The sequence below is a fragment of the Phoca vitulina genome, unplaced genomic scaffold (assembly GCF_004348235.1).
Source record: "Phoca vitulina isolate PV1807 unplaced genomic scaffold, GSC_HSeal_1.0 scaffold3, whole genome shotgun sequence".
In the NCBI taxonomy this organism is placed as follows: Eukaryota; Metazoa; Chordata; class Mammalia; order Carnivora; family Phocidae; genus Phoca; species Phoca vitulina.
In genome coordinates, this window is record NW_022589706.1 from 50,025,336 (window position 1) to 50,045,781 (window position 20,446).

Genomic DNA, 20,446 nt, shown 5'->3' on the forward strand with positions numbered 1-20,446 from the left:
AGTGTTAGGTACAAAGGACATTAAGGAGGGTGGGAAATGAGTGGAAACTAGAGAAAACTCCAGAGCTAGAAATCAGAGTCGGCCTGTCAAAATGTACCTATGTCTTATAATTTCCACTCTAGACCCCCAGTGTTCATAGATATCGATGTATTTTGGGCTGTAGTTCAGGGTCCATGGTGTCAGTTCGCAAACAGATTTCCTCCTTTTCTTAATTCCTTTTACCCTGCCCTCCTTCTCCCCACTGGCCATCACCTGGGTTTCGTTCCTCATGCTGTGTGGTCTTACCGGCTCATTATTAAAGACACAGTCATTACTCCTGGTTGCCATCCTTTAATACTAAATCATGACTTCCCGAGTTTAGTTCAGTCTGCTGATGGGATTATTTCAAATTAATCTGCTAGTATTAAAAAATTCAAGGGGTGCCTGGGTGGTTCAGTTGGTTGAGTCCAACTCTGGATTTCGGCTCAGGTCATGATCTGAGGGTTGTGAGATCAAGCCCTGCGTTGGGCTCCGTGCTTAAGAGTCTCTCTCTCCCTTTTCCTCTGTCCCTACCCCACCTTTCTCTCTCTCTCAAAAAAAAAAAAAAAAAAAAAGTTCAAGGAGTGGGCAGTGAAGAACCATACCTAATAGATACATAAGTATCCAATAATGAAGGAAAAATGTTACTTATTTCCAAAAACACTGCTGATCAGTCTGAATCTGAGAGACTTGAACTTCAGCTCTCACATTGCAAAAGGATAAATACTTCAAGGCAAAAGGGAGTATCTACTTTCTATAACGCCTGTATACAGTCCTCCTAGAAAAGAAAGCTGAGACATTTGGGACGGATCTTTCTACTAAATTATGGCCAATGGTAAACGTAAGGAAGAAATAATCAGTAAGGTTTGTAACATGTTTCTCTTTTTTTGCCTCCTGGTCTTGAAATTAATGAAAACTTTTCCTTTGATTAGACCCCTCGGTTCAATATTTATTGTTTGTATTTATTGCTCTACTACTGAAAAATTATATGCATAAGACTTTATGCTACAAGGTACCATAGAAAATGCAAAGATGAAAAATAAACAGAAGCCATTCCTCATAAACTAGCACTTGAAAGTTGGAGTTTCTATAAATTTTGCAAATCAGAGTGGCAGATTTTCTCTATATTAACATCCCTCATCTGGGGAGAAAAAAAGCCTTAGCTTATACCACTCGAGTGCTACAAGTAAGGCATGATTTTCCACTGAAGCAATACTGCATCTTCGGTGGAAACATGAGAGTGCATCATCCAGACTACAACTTGGAGAGTTCAGGAGTCAGATGTCATTTAAGAATCCAGGGCAATTAGGAATAGAAAAATAGAATTGACAGATTCCTATAGAAAAGTTGGGATCTTGCCATGCTTGCTTTTCTTAGAAGGAAATACATTTCCTGTACTTCCGTAAATGTCACTGAGGAAAAAAGGGTTAGCATATAAGTCCCCTCAACCTCGGGGTTCATAGCTAACCTTTAGTTTTCCATTTCTGATATTGAGTTCCTCATCCTGACAACCACATGTACGTTTATAGATTTTTGGTTGAATAATAGAAGATTGAAAGAAAACCCTTCCTCCTATTTTTCTTTAAAGATTTTATTTATTTATTTGAGAGAGAGAGAGCACGAGAGGGGGGCAGGGTCAGAGGGAGAAGCAGACTCCCCGCTGAGCAGGGAGCCCGATGCGGGACTTGATCATGACCTGAGCCGAAGGCAGTTGCTTAACCACTGAGCCACCCAGGCGCCCCCTTCCTCCTATTTTTAAAACTCCTTGATTATTGTCTTTCCAAGCTCTCCTTTCTTTTCTACATCATGTCAAGGCCAAATGCTTTCCACCTGGAGACCCTTGTGAACATCTCATAACTCCAGGGAGAGGTTCCTGCTTATCCGAATCCCAGCACGACAAGGAAGAAGACACAGCCCATAATAACCCAACCCAACTGCAGTTCAAAAGTAGAAAGATAGGTTAAGAGGAAAGACAGTGCTCTGTAGCAGATGCACCTTGCAAGGAGGCAGGAGTGTGGAGCATGCACAAAGCACCACACCCACATAAACAAAGCTCCAAAGTGTTCGCTCATCAGCTAAGGAGTCTCTGCAGCCAACAACTGCCATGACACCTATGTTTATAGCCATAGTAACCGCACCACATCAAAAGGATTATTTCACTGTCACAATTCATGAAGGGCAAGCCTTGTTATGAGAAAATTTAAGCTTGGAGTTTTGTGGGGTTTTTTTCCAGCTTTATTGAGGTATAAAAATCATCTTGCATAACTGAAAAGTGAAGAATGCTTCACAAATTTGTGTGTCATCCTTGGCAGGGCTCATGCTAATCTCTGCATGGATCCAATTTTTGTATATATGCTGCAGAAACAGGCACTAGGCTTGCTTGGATTTTTATTTGGGGTGTTGTATTTTTCCAGTTATTATTTTGACATTCCTTAGATCTGAAAAATCATCAAATCCCAAATTAATAAACTAATATGTTCTTTGAGAAAAATAGATTTTCACATCATTTTAATTGTTCCTTTACACTGAACAGAGTTGATTTTTTTCTTAAAACAGCATGTGCTGTTTTAATTATTGCATAATTATTATTTTTAAATTTCTGGCAATACTAGTTCTCTGTTCTAATTCTCTTCTTCAAATGTTTCTCAGCAATTACCATCTATATATTCTTTCAGATAAAACTTGGAATCATTTCATCAAGACCCTCCCTTAGGAAAAAAAACTCTAATTTATTTCTCTTACCAAAATATATTCCAGATAGTCTTGAGTTAAATATAAATATGCAAACCAGCACCAGAAACAATTAGAAGGAAACAATTGATTGTCTCTTACCTCTAGGCAGAGAACTTTCTAGGCATAAAGAGCAAAGGAAGAAACACAAAATGAAAAGATTGATGGAATAGATCTCACGATTCTTGGACTTCTCAAACCCTTTCCCTGGATTAGTTTTACTAGCTCGGTAATCTTGGACAAGATACTTATCCTTTCTGTGTCCTTTGTGTCCACATCTATGTAGCTGAGAAATGAACTCAGTCATGGTGAGTTTATGGAACACCAACTGCATGGAATATCAGGCAGGCATTTAAAACATACTGAAGCATAGGGATAAAAAAACACTTTTGTAATCTTTAGAAGTAACGTGGTATAATCATAAGAATAGACTTTGGCATTGGACAAACCTGGCTTGTAAATTCAGCTTTTGCCACTTTAGTAGATCTGTGACTTACAATTATGATGATAGCAGTTTAAAGGGTTGTTTTGAGAGTTAAAAATAGTAGAGGCTAAAGTACCAAAATTATAATTTCATTGTCCAAAACAGTAAGCCAATCATCCAAATTCTAATGCAATCCAAAGACCACCACTCCTGTCCCTAACTCAATCAGTTCCTCCCAGATCAATCATGTCTTTAATTTCTCCTCATAACAAGGTTATTAGCATCACAATCTACTCCTAAAAACATGTAAACCAGATAAGAAAGCAACTTACAAAGAAGGAGAATATTTGCAATGCATATGACCAAGTGTTAACACCTTTTAATTAAAAAAGACTTCTAAAAATCAAAATAAAAGATAAGCATGTTCAATAGAAAAAAATAAGTAACTAGCAATTCATAGAAGATATACAAAGGATGGAGAGAAAGATGTTAGTTTCATTTGTAATTTAAAAATGCAAATTTGGGACACCTGGGTGGCTCAGTCCTTTAAGCAGCTGCCTTTCAGGTCAGATCAGGATCTCAGGGTCCTGGGATTGAGCCCCATTATCAGGCTCTCTGCTCAGCGGGGAGTCTGCTTCACCCTATCCCTCTGCCCTTCCCCCCACCTGGTGCTCTCGTGCTTGCTCTCTCTCAAATAAATTAATAAAATCTTTAGAAAAAGATGCAAATTAAATTAAGAATATACTATTGTTTACCAATCAGCATCAGGTATTAAAAAGACTGATAATACTCAGTGTTGCAGTCAGTGAAGGTATATTAGTGAATGTTGGTGAGTTTATAAATTGGTACATTTTTAGAAGGAAATTTGATGATATATTCAAAAATCTATCTTAAAAACTTAAATTGTCTTTAGCCATACCACTTACAGGAATTTGACCTAAAAATATCAGAGAGAAACATAAATATTTATGTATATGAATGTTCATTAAAGCATTATTTTGTAATAAAATGAAAAAATAAACTAAATTTCTGTCACTTGGGTGAATGGTTAGATAAATATGTAATTTCCGACTGACTCTAATACCACTACTAAAAACCATGACCTTGAGAGCCATTTAAAGAAAGAAGAAATTCTTGTAACTAAGCCTTAGATGGAATAGAAAGGATATAAACGATATTTCTTATACTATTCCAATCCTGAAAATAAACCACTTGACTACACACACAAACACACACAGAAAAACAAAAAACAAACACAATAAAGTAATGTACATGAACTTTAGATTTTTTTCACTTCTTTTTGATTATCAATATTGTTTAAAATTTCTGCAATGAGAATTTATTTACAATTTATAGGTTAAGAACAAACAAAGTTTCTTTTTCTTTCAAAAAAATGATTATTTCAGGGGCGCCTGGGTGGCTCAGTCGTTAAGCGTCTGCCTTCGGCTCAGGTCATGATCCCAGGGTCCTGGGATCGAGTCCCTGCTCGGCAGGAAGCCTGCTTCTTCCTCTCCCACTCCCCCTGCTTGTGTTCCTGCTCTCGCTATCTCTCTCTCTGTCAAATAAATAAATAAAATCTTTAAAAAAAAAGTGATTATTTCATATACAAATGATTTTTTCTTCTTTCTATTTTAATTCATTTTAATTTATTTTTTCCACATGTTTACAATCAATCAATAGATTAATAAATGATAATTGTTTTATTTCTAAAAAGACCTGGTGATGAAACAGTCCATTTTTATAGCCTGAGTGCTGGAGTGTATATAAAGACGGAATTTGGGACATGAGCACAATAAAAGGGCTTAATAACGAATCAACAAATGCAAAAATATTATACCAACAATACAGATTAGTGATCTGATTCCAGCTGGGTAAGCTTTTGTTTAGATTCAGGCTCAGGCAAATTCACCACTCTTACTAAAGTAAGCTGATGTACCAAGTCCTATCCTCCACCTGTCCAGAAAAACAGACAGATAAAAAAGGGTATGGAATGGAAAGAGCAAGCCCAATTTATTCACAGTACCAAGTACTATTCAGTGAACTGTCTGATCATTTAAATAATGCTAATTTGAGTTAGAAATTGAGACCCCCTGGAGGGCCTAGGAATAACTTAAGGAAATGTGCAGGCCCTACACAACCGGGATGTGCAAGCATTTCATCTCCTGGACCAAAGAGTGAAATCACTAGTAAAATCAATATATCCATGGTTTTTCTCAATTCTAATAGTCTATGATGTTATATGTTGTTTCATAATAAATGAATTTGCATATACGCAGGAAATTCCTGTCTTCTCATTTCATTCTGAAAAATATTTGACCAAAGTGAAATTAATAGAGAGAAAGATTGTTGATGACTAATTATCATATAAAGACATAGCAAAAGAGCTACCAGATTGTAATTTTAGCTGTGGTTCTTACAGGAAAAATTTACTGCTACCCCAAAATACTGCATGATGTTCTTTATGAGGGAAAACCCCAAAGCAGGCGGCATTCAGCTCAGGCAACAACACTCTCAAATCCCTTTATTTTAGTTCTCAAGTGCTGAGTCAACAGCCTCTTGTTGATAAAATCTTCAAATTTGGTCTATTGGTCCCAGCGTAACAGCATTCAAACATTTTTAACAATGTTCACATTAATAACTGTGGTCACCTGCATGATTTCTCTAGGAGTTTGCATACTAATCCTACCCTCTCTGAAGCAGTTGTGAAACTGATGATGTGTGTAGTTATTTTTTAAAAGCCACAAGAGAATAATTATAATATAAGGAGGGGTGGATGCATATAATTTGGAATTTTCACTCAGAGATACCTATCTAGAAATTCCCTGATGTTGAAACTTTGTCAGAGAAACAAATGCTCCCACATATACAGGAGAGATTCCAATAGCTAGAGAAGAGCGGGTGTAGTCACCTCAAAAAGAAGCAGGGTGGTGCTTAGGTTGCAAAGCCCTGGGGCAGATGCTGAAAATTGGTATTCCTCTTTGGCTTTCCTTCGTTTTTAGCCTTCTAAATGTTGTACAGACTCATTCATAGTAAAGCCTGAAAATCTGAAATTCCTTGGGAATGAAATTGAAAAATTAATAGTTATTATTAAGTTGAGCAAGTTTTAGAACTAGTAATGATGTGGTTTGAAGTGGTGGGGCTCGGAGCCAATGGCCAAGAAAGAATTCTTGAGACATCTTCAGTGCAATAAGGTGGTTTTATTAAAGCACGGGGAGAGGGCCCATGGACAGAAAGAGCTGCATTATAAGTGTGAGGGGTGACTGAGTATATCTCTCAGAGTTGGGGGAAGTAAAAACAAGGGAAGTTTCCAAAAGGACTTTCATATGGTAGAGAAGACTCACAGGATCCTGGAGGCCTAGCTATTATCAAGCTAAGGTTGCTTTTCCCACTAGCAAAGCATTAAACTTAAGACAGTTGGGAGTTTCCTGGAGAAATATTATACTCTGCCTGCCTCAAGTATTTGTCATTGGGCTGCAGGTTATAAGGAAATTTAATTTTATCTACATTTCCTTCTGCCTTTGTTTCCCATATCAGTAACACGGAGAGAAAATTTCTAAAGTGTGAGTCAATCCTCTTTTTTGCTCTGAATGGGATTTAAACTGCGTAACTAACATAAGTGCAATCTAACAGAAGGGAGATTGAAAAAAACTGGCTTTATAGACAAGTAGTAAGCATTTAACTGGATAGAATAGAGCTTCTTCTAGCCAGATGTAACTGTATAATACCCTAACAGGTAGAAAACTCATTTGGAATGGAGTCATCCTTTGAATGATGAGCTTATGCTAAAGGATTCATCCAGACCAGGATTTATCCAGACTTCACCCTTTAAAAACTGATACAGTCTGTAAAGTTCCTCAAATATGATTTGATACTAATCTCTTCCCCTTGGTCCGCAGAGCCCAGCTCTTTGGAGGTTCTACTCCACCCTGCAGACTAAATTAGACTTTTCCTTCTCCTTGCTCCCAGAGTACATCGTAGATTCTTCTATTATAATCATAGTTAATACATACAGTGCTTATTATGTGCTAAGCATTATCCTAGGTTCTTTAGATATATTAATTCATTTAAACTTCAAAGTAACTTTATGAGGAAGGTTCTAATATTATCCCTGTTGAGCACACAAATGTTAGGTAACATTTCTGTTACTTCAAATGTCATTCACCTAGTAAATTAAATAGCTGTTTTTTTTAATTTTTTAATTTTAATTTTAATTTTTTTAAAGATTTTATTTATTTGACAGAGAGAGACACAGCGAGAGAGGGAACACAAGCAGGGGGAGTGGGAGAGGGAGAAGCAGGTTTCCCACAGAGCAGGGAACCCGATGCGGGGCTCCATCCCAGGACCCTGGGATCATGACCTGAGCCGAAGGCAGAAACTTAATGACTGAGCCACCCAGGCACCCCAAAATAGCTGGTTTTGAACCCGGACAAATCTGGCTTAAAAATCCAAGCTTTTAACCATCACTGGATTATAACAGTATTTTTACATACTTAGGTCATTGTGATGTGATTTATAATAAGAAGTGTATATTTGGTCTTCTTCCTGTTCCGGGCACAGAGCTCCTAAAACACTTGGAATTTCCTAAGTGACTGAGAGCCATAAAGGTATCTTCTATTACGTTAATGAAGTGACTTTTGGCAAGCCCTTAGGTCACCTAAGGGTGGAGCTGGTTGTCAGGGGAACCAATCCTGTGATTAGAGGTTTGGACCTTCAGTCCTTCATGGCCTTCACGGAGGGGAGAGGGGCTGAAGATTGAGTCCAGTCACTAATAGCTAGGGATTTAATCAGTCATGCTAAGTAATGAAACCTTTATTAAAACCCAAAAGAGGTTAGAGAGCTTCCAGGTTGCTGAACCAGTACACTTCCATGTCGACTGTGCCTGGCTCCAAACTCCCCAAGGACAGAAGCTACTTTGTTCAGGACCTTGCCCTATGTATCTCTTCTTCTGGCTATTATCCTTTGTAATAAACCACTAATCTAGTGACTAAATTGATTTCCTGAATTCTGTGAGCAGCTCTAGCAAATTAATCAAACCCGAGGAGAGGATCATGGGAATCTCTGATTTATAGCCAGTCGGTCGGAAGCACAGGTAACAACTTAGACTTGTGACTGGCATCTGAAGTGAAAGGCAGTCTTGTGGGACTGAGCCCTTAACCTGGAGAATTGGATACTGTCTCTGAGTAGATAGTGTCAGAATTAAGTTGAATTGTAGGATACCCAGCTGGTGTCTGAGAACTGCTCGGTGGTATGTGGACTCAGGGAAGTTCCACTCTCAGATTCTTTTCTTACAGCCATGGGACAATGGAGAATACATGAAAGATAGTGAAGGACTTTTAAGAAGCCAGGTCTGGGAAGTGACACAAATGGCTTCTGTCCATGTTCTATTTACCACCTCATAAGGCTGCAATCTAGCTGATCTAATACCAAGAGACACTCTGAACTGTAGCCTTCCCATATGCCCAAAAGAAGGAGATAAGATTAGTGAGCATCTAGCCAGTCCTCCTTTCTGGCTAATTATTATCCCTTTATTCATCCTCCCACACATGAAACACAGTCACTTCCATCACTACCTCAAAACCTTTAATCATTAACTGCATCAACTCAAAATCCAGGCTCTCCAGTTGCCATGCAGTCCTGCCCATCTGATCAAGATGTGATGCCCCAGGCTCTGGAGACCTATGAACTAAAAAGACAAGGAAGTGACCTTCACCCAAACACGTATCTAATTACAGTGGTGGAGTGGGGACAAGATAACCACAATCAACACTTCATTTAGGAGAATAAGAAACACAGCAGTTACTAGTTTGAACCAATTTTGAAATCCCACTGAGCAGACACTGCCCTGGGGCAGGGGAAAAGTCTTGATTAGGCTCAATTATGTTTTCTGGGGAGAACTCCCATTATCCAATGTTCTCAACCTCTGGAGGCTCTTCCCTGTCCATTACTTTCCTTGACTACATCTGGTGTGGGTATTGGGCAGTAAGCCCTTTTTAGGGGCTGTATAGATTGAACAGCCTGCCTACTGCTGCAAGGTTGAGGATCTGCAAGTTGGTTTAAATCCTAACATCACAAATGTTTTTTATTGTACTTTCTTAGTTTCATTGGGAAAAACAGTTCTTCAAAAGTTTAATAGTTTTCGATCTGTGTCTAATCAATTCCATATGCCAGTAGCCACACCAATAGTCTTTTTCTAAACATGATTCTGCAGTCTGATTTGTGTTGTGGCTTCACCCTATGATTTCCTTTTTACTTAATGGCAGCTACCTTGAATCATCTATCTTGAGCAAATTGAAGACATACTCATAATCTGATCCTTTCCATGAGTCCCTTCATCCAGCCATCAAGTTGTACTTAACTCCTTCATTCACAGCTTTTAGTAAGTCTATCTCTGATTGTTTAAGGTTTAGACATTAGGACTTTTAAGCTTACAAGGCCCTGAATTTCTGTTCTCTCTCTCTCTCTGTCTTCCTTATCATTTCTACTTTTCAGTTGGCCAATTTTCTCCTGGAATCGTCTCTTTTTTAAACTATACTTTGCCAAATGAGCAAATAGTCCTAAAAAACACTGCTAATATTTGGTTTCCCAACTCTTTCTATAGAGTTTACAAGCCCAATTGGCACATGGTCTGCATTGTAAGGAAAAGCAGGTAACAAATTTACTAAAAATGTTGCTACATGGGCGCCTGGGTGGCTCAGTTGTTAAGCGACTGCCTTCGGCTCAGGTCATGATCCTGGAGTCCCCGGATCAAGTCCCGCATCAGGCTCCCTGCTCAGCAGGGAGTCTGCTTCTCCCTCTGACCCTCCCCCTTCTCATGCTCTCTCTCATTCTCTCTCTACTCTCTCTGACTCTACTCCAAGTGATGACTCAGATTTGGATTCCTTCCTCGGTGAGGCTCTTCCATCACACTTTAACCACTTGAACAGAAAAAGAATTTGAGATAATTGAAAATACATATATTGGACTCCGCCCCCGGTTCCTGGCAAAGAGCTCCGAAAACCCTTGTAATTTCCTAAGTGATAAGAATACTAGGAGCATTTTTTGTTCTAATGAGGCAACTCTGAGTGGACTCCTAGATGGCTTCCGGATGGTGGCTGATCACGGGAAAGACCAAGCCATGATTAGAAGCTTAGAATTTTCAGTTGCATCTCCTCCTGCACCCTCTTGCCATCTTTAGAGAGGGGAGAGGACCTGGAAATGGAGTTAATGATTGGTCGTGCCTATGTGAGGAAGCCTCCATAAAATCCTAATAGTGTGGGGTTCAGAAAGCTTCCATGCTGTCAAAAACCACATGGGGGAGTGATACACCCCAACTCTATGGGGATAGAAACTCCTGTGCTCAGATATTCTCATACCTCACCCTACGTATCTCTTCATCTGACTATTTATACCCTTTATCATATCCTTTAATAAATTGGTAAACATAAGGAAGTGTTTCTCTGAGTTCTGTGAACCGTGCTAGCAAATTAATCAAACCCAGGGAGAAGGTTGTTGGGACCTCTGATCTATAGTGGGTTGGTCAGAAGCACAGGTTATAACCTGGGCTTGCAACCAGTATCTGAAAAGGTGGGCAGGGTGGGGGGGGGGGCAGTCTTATGGGACTGAGCCCTTAGCTTGTGGAATCTAATGCTGTCTCCACATAGATAGAGTCAGAATTGAGTTAAATTGTAAGACAGTTAGCTGGTGTCTCAGAGAATTTGCTTGGTATTGGGAACTCCGCACATTGGTGACCAGAAGTGTCACAAGTGAATTGTTCTATGTGAATAATAAAGGAGATTCATAAAAAAGAAACACACAATAGGGAAGAAATGGATTTTTCCTTACATATGGGTAAAAAAAAAAAAATCCCTGAGGTTTTCCCTTTAGAGAGTATGTACAAGATTGAGGAGATATTTTAGTGGTTAGCACTGGAAGTGGCAAACATCATGCTCACTCATTGTCCATAAACCAGACACTTGGCCCCAGACTAATGACAAGAGAGGCTGTGAAATGTAAGCTTCCTGCGTGCTTAGTAAAATGAAAAAGTATTGTTCAGCATGTAGCCGATAGATCTTTGCCACACTATGATATCAAGGTAGAAAAAGCCCCAGACTTAGAGCAGTTATATTTGAATCCTGACTCCTAGTTCTTACTAAATGTTTGATCTCAGCCAAGTTAATTAATGTCTCATAATCTTTGTTTCCTAATATGTAAACACTATTCATAAAACCTAGTTTTATAAGGTTATAGAGATATGTAATTCAATTCTGTATTTTATTGGTCAGGGTTATTAATACAAGGAACAGAAGCCAACTCTAATTTAGGCAAAAAAGTAATTTATTGAAAGGATTTTATGTAACTAAGAGAATTGCCAGGAAAGCTGAAGAACCATGTTCTGAAACGGGGAAAGTACAAAGGATTTTACACAACAGACCACAACTGAGACCATGGACCTTGGGCCATGAGGGTACTGTTCCCACCATTGGTGAATGTTGGATGCCACCATTTGCACAGCCACCCACCTCTGGGAGTGGATACCATCTGCCACACTAGTTCTGTTTCCACCAGTGCCACGGAACATGTCATTGCTCATGTGCTGTTGCCACAATCACAGTAGATTCTTCACCACTCCTGTTCTTTTGTGTCACTAGCTTCCGATGCAAAGTCAAGTGGGTGCAGCTAATCAGTTGAGCCCAGATCATGTTCCTGTGCCCTAGCTGAGAAGGAAGATGGGATATAGAGTATATGGGCTTTCTGGCTTCTGTCAAAGAAGCATATGGTGAAGAATTCCATAAGTATAAAAAGGGAATTTGCACTTGGGGCAAAGAGAACAGCAAAAGATAAATATCTACTTCAGACACTTATTGAGCTATATCTTGCAATTTCTGGGTTCAAGAGATAAAAGTCAATGAAATAGTTCTTGCCTCTAAAAAGCTGTATATGAAAGTATTTTATGAATTGGAAAGCTCTCAGAAATTGAAGATCCTGATGTTATTGTAATAATTTTAATATCCAGATTATACTAATAGATTCTGGACATATTTTTATAGACTTATGTTGAAGTGTCCATCTAATTTCAATGTTATCTTAATCTATTCAATGATACAAGAGACTCAAAATTTGACTTCATATGTACAATGCTATTTTTAACTAATAGCTTTTGATGATTAGCTGATAACAACTCCAAAGTTAAAAAATACAGTGTATGTGAATGAGTTCTATGATTTCTCTTTATCCAATGAAGCTGTAGTTCCTGATCTAGCAGAAGAATTGCCTTTATTTATATGGAGTCATGTCAACCAACTTAGGGGAAAAAAGGCAAACAAAATAAACAAAATAAAAACTAATGTTGCACCCAAAGAACAAAGAATCCAATCAAGAAATGGGCAGAAGACATGAACAGACATTTTTCCAAAGAAGACATCCAAATGGCCAACAGACACATGAAAAAGTGTTCAATATCGCTCGGCATCAGGGAAATCCAAATCCAAACCTCAATGAGATACCACCTCACACCAGTCAGAATGGCTAAAATTAACAAGTCAGGAAATGACAGATGTTGGCGGGGATGCGGAGAAAGGGGAACCCTCCTACACTGTTGGTGGGAATGCAAGCTGGTGCAGCCACTCTGGAAAACAGTATGGAGGTTCCTCAAAAAGTTGAAAATAGAGCTACCATATGATCCAGCAATTGCACTACTGGGTATTTACCCCAAAGATACAAAAGTAGGGATCCGAAAGGGTATGTGCACCCCGATGTTTATAGCAGCAATGTCCACAATAGCCAAACTGTGGAAAGAGCCAAGATGTCCATCGACAGATGAATGGATAAAGAAGATATGGTATATATATACAATGGAATATTATGCAGCCATCAAAAGGAATGAGATCTTGCCATTTGCAATGACGTGGATGGAACTGGAGGGTATTATGCTGAGCGAAATACGTCAAACAGAGAAAGACATGTATCATATGACCTCACCGATATGAGGAATTCTTAATCTCAGGAAACAAACTGAGGGTTGCTGGAGTGGGGGGTGGGGTGACTGGGTGATAGACACTGGGGAGGGTATGTGCTCTGGTAAGCACTGTGAATTGTGCAAGACTGTTGAATCTCAGATCTGTACCTCTGAAACAAATAATGCAATATATGTTAAGGAAAAAAAAAAGAAGATAGCAGGAGGGGAAGAATGAAGGGGGGGAAATCGGAGGGGTAGACAAACCATGAGAGACGATGGACTCTGAAAAACAAACTGAGGGTTCTAGAGGGGAGGGGGGGTGGGAGGATGGGTTAGCCTGGTGATGGGTATTGAGGAGGGCACGTTCTGCATGGAGCACTGGGTACTATGCACAAACAATGAATCATGGGACACTACATCTAAAACTAATGATGTAATGTATGGGGATTAACATAACAATAAAAAAATTTTTTAAAAAACTAATGTTGCTTGTCTTCTATTGTAAATAGAGACTTGGGAATTTCAGATGTTTCATTAAAGAACATTTTACCTTTTCTACATTGCGATATAAAAGAACTGTGGATCTCTGGGCGCCTGGGTGGCTCAGTTGGTTGAGCGACTGCCTTCGGCTCAGGTCATGATCCTGGAGTCCCTGGATCGAGTCCCACATCGGGCTCCCTGCTCGGCAGGGAGTCTGCTTCTCCCTCTGACCCTCCCCCCTCTCATGTGCTCTCTCTCTCATTCTCTCTCTCTCAAATAAATAAATAAAATCTTAGAAAAAAAAAAAAGAACTGTGGATCTCTGAAGAGTATTTCTCCCTACAGAGAACAAAGGAAATGTCCCTCTCCCAGAGCTAAATTAGTAATTAGCATTCAGTGAGTTGAATGAACTTCTAAAAGAAAGTACTGCAGGTCATTCTTAGTTACCTTGCTTATTGTGGCAATGAACTAGGGGGTTTGTGATTTAGCCTGACCCAGAGGGATGGATCAAAATGGGGGGTTGAACCAAGTCTCACAAATCCTACTTCTTTGGGAAACAAATCATAAGGAGGAGGTTAGCAACAATCAGCAACCAGTAGGCAAACGCTAAGCAAAATAAGCGGGAGCTTATAGGTCCAACATGTACAGGTCTGAAAGGATTAGTTAGTTCATCTGTCTTTGGATTTCAAAATAATCATTTCTGCAAATGTAAAATCATTTCAAAATACAATACGTATTAAAATTCCCATGAAATAGCCAGAAAAAATAAACACCAATTATGGTGAAAATAGAGAGGAAAACAGCGGCAGTATCACCCTTTACAGAGTGACTACAAACCAATTTACAATAATAATCAGTTTCATTAGGTAATATTTCCGAATATATTCCTTCTCAATCCACCTAGTCAAAGAAATAACTAACCGAACTTTGTTCACTAGTTAGAAGATGAAAGAAACAGATGACAGCGGAATTGTGATCATCACTGAGTGATATAATAAGCTTTTTCAGTCTCAAATAGTAATGTCTGTATTTCCTCATCCCCAAAACAAGCACACACACACCTTTTTTTTTTTTTTTTTTTTTTTTTTTTTTTTTTTTTTTAGCTTTTTGAAGTGCTTTAATTGGCAGCCAAAGACATTCTTTAGATTCCCTTAGGTGCAAATTTGGCATTTTTCCCCATGATGAACATTGACTCCATCATCAATTAAGGAGCAATCGGTGATATTAAAACACACTGAATATAGTTAAATATTCTACATGGGAGCATAATAGCCTCTTGATCTTTACATTCAACAGTTAAGAAAATATTATTTCAGCCATTTCCTCTAATAGACTGTGCTGTATATTCAATTGCTTTCTGTTTCTTTTGTGTTTGTTCAAAGGAAACAAGACAATAAGGATACAGAGGACAGGGTAAGTGCAAGATAAATAATTTTGTGAGGCACAGAGCTCCAAAGATAATCTTCTTCCAAGGTTATTGGAATGATTAAAGAAAGATAAAATGATAGCTTTGACTGAAATAATTCTTAATGACAACACATTAAAATCTATTAATGCAATATTAAGCCTCACTTCTACCAATTAACAAGTTAACTGCAAAGGAAATTCCACTTGACAAAAAAATCACCATATTTGTCATGGTAAAAGATGAGGATTATGATGCATATGATACATCATTTCTTTTTCTTTTTTGTTTTTAGATTTTATTTATTTGAGAGAGAGAGCATGAGCAGGGGGAGTGGCAGAGGGAGGGGAGAAGCAGATTCTCTGCTGAGCAGAGAGCCCGATGTGGGGCTGTCCATCCAGGGACTCGGGGATCATGACCTGAGCCAAAGGCAGACGCTTAACAGACTGAGCCAACCAGGTTGCCCCCATTTCCTTTTTTCTACATTTATGTGTACTCATATAAATAGATGCATTGATTAGCATTGATTTTATAGCTTGTCCTGTTATTATCACTTGCCAAACTAAAACCAGAATTAAAATATAACTACTGTGATACTTATTACCTTCTCTAACCCTAGAAATGATTTAAGATCAGGGGATCATGAGAGGCCTAAGAATTAAATGTGTTCATCCTCAGCACTAATTTACATATTCTCTCTCAAAATACTCTCGTCCTCATATCCCAGGTTCTACTGTATTATTATTTTTAGACTATCTGGTTTTACAGAATGGAATTAATCACACTCTCCATTTCATTGCACATTATCAGCATCTGTGTAATGCCTTTTTTTTTTTTACTTTTCAACTTTTACTATTTTTTCCTTTCATCTACCATCTTCATCTGTCTGCCACCCTTGTGTATTTAATACATGCCTTTCCAGTCGGTCGTTTCTGTTTATTTAGACACATGCATATCCTTAAAAATAAATGTAGTTTTCTGGGTGTGTGTATTTGCTCTCCTTAAAGATATTCCCTTATAAATCTCATATTGTTTCTTTTTTTTTTCCACTTGCCATGATATTTGAAGATTCACCTAGCTGTATGTTAATATAGAACACTAATTCTGAGTACTGCATATAACTTAATTATATGTCTATCTCTCATTTTACTTCCCATTCCTTTCCTGATAGACATCCAGGCTTCCTCCGTTCTTATTACCACAAACAGTGCTGTAAAAAGTATTTTTAGTGATAGGTGCAAGAGACCTGGGATATAACTGCTACATCATATAGAGTGCGTAAGTGTGGTTAATTTACCAAGTACTTCCAGGTTGCTCTCTGGCATGATTGCACCAGTTTACTCTCCCTAAAGCTGTATGGGAGGTTTCTTTTTTCCCAACATCCTCACCATGACTTAATATTATCAGACTTTCTAATTAGTGTTCTAATTTGCATTTTTGTAATTAGTAGTAAGGGCAAATAACTTTTCAGTTGCTTATTAGCCATTTGGGTTTTCCTGTTTATTTTTGTATATTCTGTTTTGACAGTAGAATGCAAACTTTATGGATGCTGTTATTTATTTGCATCTTCTTTCCTTTCCTGATTAGTTTGATCAGAAACTTATCTAATTAATCTTTTAAAAGAAAAACCAGCTCCGGATTTTTATAGCAATGCCTAGCTCATACTTGCACAATATATATTGAATGAATGATGAATGAAGGAATACATGACAAATGAATGTCTTGCTGGAGAGTAAACACCTGCACGGCTCAGTGACACATGGGTGTGCAGACTGGTCTGCTGGAAGTTGTGGCTCTGCTGAGATCTACTGGGCTCGGCTCCAGCCTGCAGTTCGGTTGAGGGCTGTGATGAGGGGCAACTATCCTTTAGATTTTAAAAATACTTTGTTTTGGGGCGCCTGGGTGGCTCAGCAGTTAAGCGTCTGCCTTCGGCTCAGGTCATGATCCCAGGGTCCTGGGATCGAGCCCCGCACCGGGCTCCCTGCTCGGCGGGAAGCCTGCTTCTCCCTCTCCCACTCCCCCTGCTTGTGTTCCTGCTCTCGCAAACTCTCTCTGTCAAATAAATAAAAATAAAATCTTTAAAAATACGTGTTCCTGCTCTCGCTAACTCTCTCTGTCAAATAAATAAAAATAAAATCTTTAAAAATACTTTGTTTAATAAGTTCCATGTTTTAAATTGCCTTTCTTTAAAATATAGGAGAGAAATGGTACAGAACATTTACAACCCAGGAAGCCTAACAAAACACCTTGCAAGCTGACTTGTCAGGAAAATATCTTGAATAAGATCATATTTGATTATTTTCTCTTCTTTATTATAACTTAATATCCTCTACTTATAGAGTCTGCTTCCAATGTAAAGAAGACACTCCAGTATGCCAAATTGTTTTACTACAGACTGTCTTAATCTCTCAGGAATATAACAGCTACCCAAGGTGGGTCACAAAAAAAGGAAACAAACAAAGCATGTTTCAGAAATTTGTGTGAAATTCATCATATGTGAAGGCATATTGCCACTCTGCCAGCATCCATAACCATACCAATTGTTAACATTTTGATGCAACTCTGTATCCATTGGTAAATCGACTCTACCCGGAGCCCCTCCCCACTGCCTCTCCACTGCCCCAGTCTGTCCCAAATATATTCATAATCCCCATGGGGAAAACACAGCGAGAGCCTCCCAGAACCTGCTCCAGCACTTTAGCTGGTGTCTGCTCTGATTGGTCAGTGCCCCATGCCCTACTAGATATATTTTAAATATCACCTCCAATGGTAGGAAATAGTGCATATTCACACTACAACTTGAATTGTAAATAAAGTCATGGTAGGGCTTTTTTGGCCTTTGTTCCTCCAGTAAATACACACATATACATATGACACATATGACACACATGCTTACTCTATAAGAGCATTAGGCGTCTGCCTTCGGCTCAGGTCATGATCCCAGGGTCCTGGGATCGAGCCCCGCATCGGGCTCCCTGCTCCGTGGGAAGCCTGCTTCTCCCTCTCCCACTCCCCCTGCTTGTGTTCCCTCTCACTGTCTGTCAAATAAAGTCTTAAAAAAAAAAAAAATCTCTGGGGCAAAGAAAGCAGTCCAGTCTTGTTTTTCCCTAAAGCTATTTGTATTAAAGCTGCCTCCAGCAGTTTCTGTTCCAAACACAATGCAAAGCTTTGCTTCTTCCCTACTTTCCACTCCCAGTTACCTTCTGAATTCATTCCTTTTCTTGATCGAACACTTCCTCCCACAGTGTTGTCAAATATCTTTGTGCGTCCGCCTTCTGAGTCCTTGTATGTCTTACCATAACTTATTCAACCTTACATATAATTAATTAGATAACAAATTCTAGCTTCTAAGTCCTCTTATATTAACACTTTCTCTGTGCTCTTTCCATCTAGATACTAATATTATTCTTTAATCTTTCCAAATTCATAAGTCACTATGTCTTAAATTTTCTCTGTTTTTTTAGTTCAACTTTGTATCTTCCTAATTCCTTCTGGAGATGTTCACTGACCTGGTATTACAGCTTACTAATTTGTTTTTCAAGTGTCTTCACTCTGATAAACAGTATCCACAAAACAGTAAAAAGGTGTAGCTGACACTGTACTTACTGTGTTATTTCATATAGTAGGTTTTTCATATTCAGTATTTCCAATTAGTGCTTCATAACTGATTTTCCTGATGCATGTTTCCAATTTTTTTCCTTTAGTTCCCTAATATTATTTTTTATTCTTTTTAAAAATCCTTGTTGGGTCTGGTCCATTCATTTGATTTCCTCTTTTAAAAGATTTTTCAGTTTGCTTACTTTCTTTTCATAGTACTTTCATTCCTCCTTTGTTATTTTTTTCCTGTGTCTCTTAGGATCTGGAGTAATATCAAAATGATTTAATAACCAGATAGCATGGACACCAACTAATCCTAATAGAATGTTGAACATACTGGAATAGATAGATGCTCGTGTAACTACCTGGTAGTAGTTTGCTGAATGACAGCCCAATTTGGGACTATCAGCTACCTTTGCTAGTTATACGTACCATCATATCCTGATTAATATCTCTAAAATGCAAAGTTCTTATACCAAAAATCTCTGCCCAGTGACCCAATTCTGACGTTGATCTGTTATAAATTGGTTGGCAACATATTTTTGAAATCTTCTCCCTGCAACAATTGAAATATAATTCACATTTTATGGGACGCCTGGGTGGCTCAGTCGGTTAAGCGTCTGCCTTCGGCTCAGGTCATGATCCCGGGGTCCTGGGATTGAGTCCCGCATCGGGCTCCCTGCTCCGCGGGGAGCCTGCTTCTCCCTCTGCCTCTGCCTCTCTCTCTCTCTATCTCTCATGAATAAATAAATAAAATCTTTAAAAAAAAAAAAGAAATATAATTCACATTTTATTATGAACAGTATGATTTTTAAAATTATAAAATGTTTAAGATGTTAGAAGTTAAAATAAAACACTTTCAAGAAAAGCCTGTAGTTATGAATATTCTGTTTATCATCCAGGGTATTCTTTTTATTTCCAAATTAGATGACCTGACACAATATCAAATTATAATCATGGATTATTTTACATAGAGTTTTTATATCAAAATTTATCAAAACAGTTGTGAGCTTTGTTTGATACTACAATACTTCCTGTTCTCTTTTAAAATATTTGGCTCTAACATTCAAGTGTCAGAGTATCTCTTCCTAGGAACTTGCTTTCAATTAGCCTATCTTGCCACTAGATGGAGAGTGATGACAGTGTACGGTCTTGTAACCAGTCAGTCTTTAAAGATAGCTGTTTAAGGGTAATGCTTATGTTTGGGGCCTTGCCTTCATCTAGCAAAAGATTAATATTCTAGTTTCAAAGGGGAATTTAGACAAGTTTTTTCCCCTCTAACTCACTAAATATGAATAAAACAAGGCTTCTTTTTAATTCCTCCTCTAAATCTCCCCATATTTATTTGAGAAAAGTAAGGGAGAATTGTTAGCTCCAGGAATAGTAAGTAAGTAATCAATCTGTCCATGCATCAGTTAATCTCTTATCATTTCAGTCTAGATGCTGAACATGCTGCCTGCCAGAAGAAAAAGATGTACAAACTATTGTCCTGACAGGCTGAGGGTTCCCCAGAATTCATCCAGCCACATTAATCAGGAAAGGATAGAGATTCCACCAGCAGATTCCAGTCAATGGAATTACAGCTGTCTGTTTGGACCTTTCAAACCTCCCTGAACCAAAGCGCTCTTTCGTACAGAGCTTCTCTCCTTCCAGGGTTCTTACTGTGAGTGGCAAGACATTCAGAGGCTGAACCCATGCACAAGTAACCCACAGACCTCATAAAACTATACTGATAGATATTCAGACATTTACAATTCATGTCTAGCGTTTGCACCCCAATTGAAGTGGCAGCCTCATAATCAAGTTACATAATCTTACTTTTAAGTTAAAGCCTACAGGCTTGACTAAGTTTAATTTTA

At 38.5% G+C, this 20,446-nt stretch overlaps 1 non-coding gene across 1 annotated transcript; it reads right to left on the bottom strand.

Annotated features, from left to right (window-relative positions):
- Positions 1 to 2,286: 2,286 nt before the first annotated feature.
- On the bottom strand, positions 2,287 to 2,389 carry LOC116630338. The gene has a single exon (XR_004298937.1). It is a non-coding gene; the product is annotated as a U6 spliceosomal RNA (small nuclear RNA).
- Positions 2,390 to 20,446: the final 18,057 nt, after the last annotated feature.